Here is a 6,975-nt window from a genome sequence, read left to right on the forward strand (position 1 = left end):
AAGGACCCTTTTCATCGAATCCGCTCCAACTAAAGTAGGAGAGACAGACACCCGCCAGCCACCTTATGCAACTAGTGCATGTTAGTCGGTGGAACCGGTCTCACGTAAGCGTACGTGTAAGGTTGGTCCGGGCCGCTTCATCCCACAATACCGCTGAAGCAAGATAAGACTAGTAGCAGCAAGAAAGTTGACAACATCTACGCCCACAAAAAATTGTGTTCTACTCGCGCAAGAAGAACTACGCATAGACCTAGCTCATGATGCCACTGTTGGGGAACGTTGCAGAAAACAAAAAATTTCCTACGGTTTCACCAAGATCCATCTATGAGTTCATCTAGTAACGAGTGATCGGATACATCTACATGCCTTTGTAGATCGCGAGCGGAAGCGTTCAAAGAACGGGGATGAGGTAGTCGAACACGACGTGATCCAAATCACCAATGACCAAGCGCCGAACGGACGGCACCTCCGCGTTCAACACACGTACGGAGCGGATGACGTCTCCTCCTTCTTGATCCAGCAAGGGGGAAGGAGAGGTTGATGAAGATCCAGCAGCACGACGGCGTGGTGGTGGATGCAGTGCGTCACCGTAGCAGGGCTTCGCCGTGTACTACGAGGGAGAGAGGTGTAGCAGGGGAGAGGGAGGCGCCAGGGATGCAGGGTGCGGCTGCCCCCCTCCCCTCCCTTTATATAGTCCCCTAAGGGGGGGGCGCCGGCCCTAGGAGATGGGATCTCCTAGGGGGGGCGGCGGCCAGGGCTGGAGTGGCCCCCAAGCCAAGGTGGGGCGCCCCCCCCACCCCTAGGGTTTCAACCCTAGGCGCATGGGGTGGGCCTAGGGGGCGCACCAGCCCACTATGGGCTGGTTCCCCTCCCCACTTTGGCCCATGGGACCCTCCGGGATGGGTGGCCCCACCCGGTGGACCCCCGGGACCCTTCCGGTGGTCCCGGTACAATACCGGTGACCCCGAAACTTGTCCCGATGGCCGAAACAGCACTTCCTATATATAATTCTGTACCTCCGGACTATTCCGAAACTCCTCGTGACGTCCGGGATCTCATCCGGGACTCCGAACAACATTCGGGTTACTGCATATACATATCTTCACAACCCTAGCGTCACCGAACCTTAAGTGTGTAGACCCTACGGGTTCGGGAGAAATGCAGACATGACCGAGACGACTCTCCGGTCAATAACCAACAGCGGGATCTGGATACCCATGTTGGCTCCCACATACTCCACGATGATCTCATCGGATGAACCACGATGTCGAGGATTCAAACAACCCCGTATACAATTCCCTTCATCAATCGATATGTTACTTGCCCGAGATTCGATCGTCGGTATCCCAATACCTTGTTCAATCTTGTTACCGGCAAGCCACTTTACTCGTACCATAATGCATGATCCCGTGACCAGACACTTGGTCACTTTGAGCTCATAATGATGATGCATTACCGAGTGGGCCCAGTGATACCTCTCCGTCATACGGAGTGACGAATCCCAGTCTTGATCCGTGTCAACCCAACAGACACTTTCGGAGATACCCATAGTATACCTTTATAGTCACCCAGTTACGTTGTGACGTTTGGTACACCCAAAGCACTCCTACGGTATCCGGGAGTTACACGACCTCATGGTCTAAGGAAAAGATACTTGACATTGAAAAAATCTAGCAAACGAACTATACGATCTTTATGCTAGGTTCAGGATTGGGTGTTGTCCATCACATCATTCTCCTAATGATGTGATCTCGTTATCAATGACATCCAATGTCCATAGTCAGGAAACCATGACTATCTGTTGATCAACGAGCTAGTCAACTAGAGGCTTACTAGGGACATGTTGGTGTCTGTTATTCACACATGTATTACGATTTCTGGATAACACAATTATAGCATGAATAAAGACAATTATTATGAACAAGGAAATATAATAATAATGCTTTTATTATTGCCTCTAGGGCATATTTCCAACACATATGGCTCCCGGGGGGCTCCGGTAATCTTCCGGTACTCCGGTAAAATCCTGATTTCACCCGGAACACTTCCGATGTCCAAATATAGGCTTCCAATATATCAATCTTTATGTCTCGACCATTTAGAGACTCCTCGTCATGTCCGTGATCACATCCGAGACTCCGAACTAACTTCGGTACATCAAAATGCATAAACTCATAATAACTGTCATCGTACCGTTAAGCGTGTGGACCCTACGGTTCGAGAACAATGTAGACATGACTGAGACAAATCTCCGGCCAATAACCAATAGCGGGACCTGGATTCCCATATTGGCTCCTACATATTCTACGAAGATCTTTATCGGTCAGACCGCATAACAACATACGTTGTTCCCTTTGTCATCGGTATGTTACTTTCCCGAGATTCGATCGTCAGTATCCAATACCTAGTTTAATCTCGTTACTGGCAAGTCTCTTTACTCGTTCTGTATACATCATTCCGCAACTAACTCATTAGTTGCAATGCTTGCAAGGCTTATGTGATGTGCATTACCGAGAGGGCCTAGAGATACCTCTCCGACAACCGAAGTGACAAATCCTAATCTCGAAATACGCCAACCCAACATCTACCTTTGGAGACACTTGTAGAGCTCCTTTATAATCACCCAGTTACGTTGTGACGTTTGGTAGCACACAAAGTGTTCCTCCGGGAAACGGGAGTTGCATAATCTCATAGTCATAGGAACATGTATAAGTCATGAAGAAAGCAATAGCAACATACTAAACGATCGGGTGCTAAGCTAATGAAATGGGTCATGTCAATCAGATCATTCAACCAATGATGTGACCTCATTAATCAAATAACAACACCTTGTTCATGGTTAGGAAACATAACCATCTTTGATTAACGAGCTAGTCAAGTAGAGGCATACTAGTGACACTAAGTTTGTCTATGTATTCACACACGTATTATGTTTCCGGTTAATACAATTCTAGCATGAATAATAAACATTTATCATGATATAAGGAAATAAATAATAACTTTATTATTGCCTCTAGGGCATATTTCCTTCAGTCTCCCACTTGCACTAGAGTCAATAATCTAGATTACACAGTAATGATTCTAACACCCATGGAGCCTTGGTGCTGATCATGTTTTGCTCGTGGAAGAGGCTTAGTCAATGGGTCTGCAACATTCAGATCCGTATGTATCTTGCAAATCTCTATGTCTCCCACCTGGACTAGATCCCGGATGGAATTGAAGCGTCTCTTGATGTGCTTGGTCCTCTTGTGAAATCTGGATTCCTTTGCCAAGGCAATTGCACCAGTATTGTCAAAAAGATTTTCATTGGACCCGATGCACTAGGTATGACACCTAGATCGGATATGAACTCTTTCATCCAGACTCCTTCGTTTGCTGCTTCTGAAGCAGCTATGTATTCCGCTTCACATGTAGATCCCGCTACGACGCTTTGTTTATAACTGCACCAACTGACAGCTCCACCGTTTAATGTAAACACGTATCCGGTTTGCGATTTAGAATCGTCCGGATCAGTGTCAAAGCTTGCATCAACGTAACCTCTTACGGTGAGCTCTTTGTCACCTCCATATACGAGAAACATATCCTTAGTCCTTTTCAGGTATTTCAGGATGTTCTTGACCGCTGTCCAGTGATCCACTCCTGGATTACTTTGGTACCTCCCTGCTAAACTTATAGCAAGGCACACATCAGGTTTGGTACACAGCATTGCATACATGATAGAGCCTATGGCTGAAGCATAGGGAACATCTTTCATTTTCTCTCTATCTTCTGCAGTGGTCGGGCATTGAGTCTGACTCAACTTCACACCTTGTAACACAGGCAAGAACCCTTTCTTTGCTTGATCCATTTTGAACTTCTTCAAAATCTTGTCAAGGTATGTGCTTTGTGAAAGTCCAATTAAGCGTTTTGATCTATCTCTATAGATTTTTATGCCTAACATGTAAGCAGCTTCACCGAGGTCTTTCATTGAAAAACTCTTATTCAAGTATCCCTTTATGCTATCCAGAAATTCTATATCATTTCCAATCAGCAATATGTCATCCACATATAATATCAGAAATGCTACAGAGCTCGCACTCACTTTCTTGTAAATACAGGCTTCACCGAAAGTCTGTATAAAACCAAATGCTTTGATCACACTATCAAAGCGTTTATTCCAACTCCGAGAGGCTTGCACCAGTCCATAAATGGATCGCTGGAGCTTGCACACTTTGTTAGCTCCCTTTGGATCGACAAAACCTTCCGGTTGCATCATATACAACTCTTCTTCCAGAAATCCATTCAGTAATGCAGTTTTGACATCCATCTGCCAAATTTCATAATCATAAAATGCGGCAATTGCTAACATGATTCGGACAGACTTAAGCATCGCTACGGGTGAGAAGGTCTCATCGTAGTCAACCCCTTGAACTTGTCGAAAACCTTTTGCGACAAGTCGAGCTTTGTAGACAGTAATATTACCATCAGCGTCTGTCTTCTTCTTGAAGATCCATTTATTCTCAATTGCTTGCCGATCATCGGGCAAGTCAACCAAAGTCCATACTTTGTTCTCATACATGGATCCCATCTCAGATTTCATGGCTTCAAGCCATTTTGCGGAATCTGGGCTCACCATCGCTTCTTCATAGTTCGTAGGTTCATCATGATCTAGCAGCATGATTTCCAGGACAGGATTACCGTACCATTCTGGTGCGGATCTCGCTCTGGTTGATCTACGAGGTTCAGTAGTATCTTGTCCTGAAGTTTCATGATCATCATCATTAGCTTCCTCACTAATTGGTATAGGTGTCGCAGAAACAGTTTTCTGTGATGTACTACTTTCCAATAAGGGAGCAGGTACAGTTACCTCGTCAAGTTATACTTTCCTCCCACTCACTTCTTTCGAGAGAAACTCCTTCTCTAGAAAGGATCCATTCTTAGCAACGAATGTCTTGCCTTCGGATCTGTGATAGAAGGTGTACCCAACAGTCTCCTTTGGGTATCCTATGAAGACACATTTCTCCGATTTGGGTTCGAGTTTATCAGGTTGAAGCTTTTTCACATAAGCATCGCAGCCCCAAACTTTAAGAAACGACAACTTTGGTTTCTTGCCAAACCATAGTTCATAAGGTGTCGTCTCAACGGATTTTGATGGTGCCCTATTTAACGTGAATGCGGCCGTCTCTAAGGCATAACCCCAAAACGATAGCGGTAAATCAGTAAGAGACATCATAGATCGCACCATATCTAGTAAAGTACGATTACGACGTTCGGACACACCATTACGCTGTGGTGTTCCGGGTGGCGTGAGTTGTGAAACTATTCCACAATTTTTCAAATGTACACCAAACTCGTAACTCAAATATTCTCCTCCACGATCAGATCGTAGAAACTTTATTTTCTTATTACGATGATTTTCAACTTCACTCTGAAATTCTTTGAACTTTTCAAATGTTTCAGACTTATGTTTCATTAAGTAGATATACCCATATCTGCTTAAGTCATCTGTAAAGGTGAGAAAATAACGATATCCGCCATGAGCCTCAATATTCATCGGACCACATACATCGGTATGTATGATTTCCAACAAATCTGTTGCTCTCTCCATAGTACCGGAGAACGGTGTTTTAGTCATCTTGCCCATGAGGCACGGTTCGCAAGTACCAAGTGATTCATAATCAAGTGGTTCCAAAAGTCCATCAGTATGGAGTTTCTTCATGCGCTTTATACCAATATGACCTAAACGGCAGTGCCACAAATAAGTTGCACTGTCATTATCAACTCTGCATCTTTTGGCTTCAACATTATGAATATGTGTGTTACTACTATCGAGATTCATAAAAAATAGACCACTCCTCAAAGGTGCATGACCATAAAAGATATTACTCATATAAATAGAACAACCATTATTCTCTGATTTAAATGAATAACCGTCTCGCATCAAACAAGATCCAGATATAATGTTTATGCTCAACGCTGGCACCAAATAACAATTATTTAGGTCTAATATTAATCCCGAAGGTAGATGTAGAGGTAGCGTGCCGACCGCGATCACATCCACTTTGGAACCGTTTCCCACGCGCATCGTCACCTCGTCCTTTGCTAGTGTTCGCTTAATCCGTAGTCCCTGTTTCGAGTTGCAAATATTAGCAACAGAACCAGTATCAAATACCCAGGTGCTACTGCGAGCTCTAGTAAGGTACACATCAATAACATGTATATCACATATACCTTTGTTCACTTTGCCATCCTTCTTATCCGCCAAATACTTGGGGCAGTTCCGCTTCCAGTGACCAGTCTGCTTGCAGTAGAAGCACTCAGTTTCAGGCTTAGGTCCAGACTTGGGTTTCTTCTCTTGAGCAGCAACTTGCTTGCCATTCTTCTTGAAGTTCCCCTTCTTCTTCCCTTTGCCCTTTTTCTTGAAACTAGTGGTCTTGCTGACCATCAACACTTGATGCTCCTTTTTGATTTTTACCTCCGTAGCTTTCAGCATTGCGAAGAGCTCAGGAATAGTCTTGTTCATCCCTTGCATATTATAGTTCATCACGAAGCTCTTGTAGCTTGGTGGCAGTGATTGGAGAATTGTGTCAATGACGCAATCATCTGGAAGATTAACTCCCATCTGAATCAAGTGATTATTATACCCAGACATTTTGAGTATATGCTCACTAACAGAACTGTTCTCCTCCATCTTGCAGCTATAGAACTTATTGGAGACTTCATATCTCTCAATCCGGGCATTTCCTTGAAATATTAACTTCAACTCCTGGAACATCTCATATGCTCCATGACGTTCAAAACGTCGTTGAAGTCCCGATTCTAAGCCGTAAAGCATGGCACACTGAACTATCGAGTAGTCATCAGCTTTGCTCTGCCAGACGTTCATAACATCTGGTGTTGCTCCAGGAGCAGGCCTGGCACCCAGCGGTGCTTCCAGGACGTAATTCTTCTGAGCAGCAATGAGGATAATCCTCAAGTTACGGACCCAGTCCGTGT

This window comes from Triticum aestivum, chromosome 2D, assembly GCF_018294505.1.
Source record: "Triticum aestivum cultivar Chinese Spring chromosome 2D, IWGSC CS RefSeq v2.1, whole genome shotgun sequence".
Lineage (NCBI taxonomy): Eukaryota > Viridiplantae > Streptophyta > Magnoliopsida > Poales > Poaceae > Triticum > Triticum aestivum.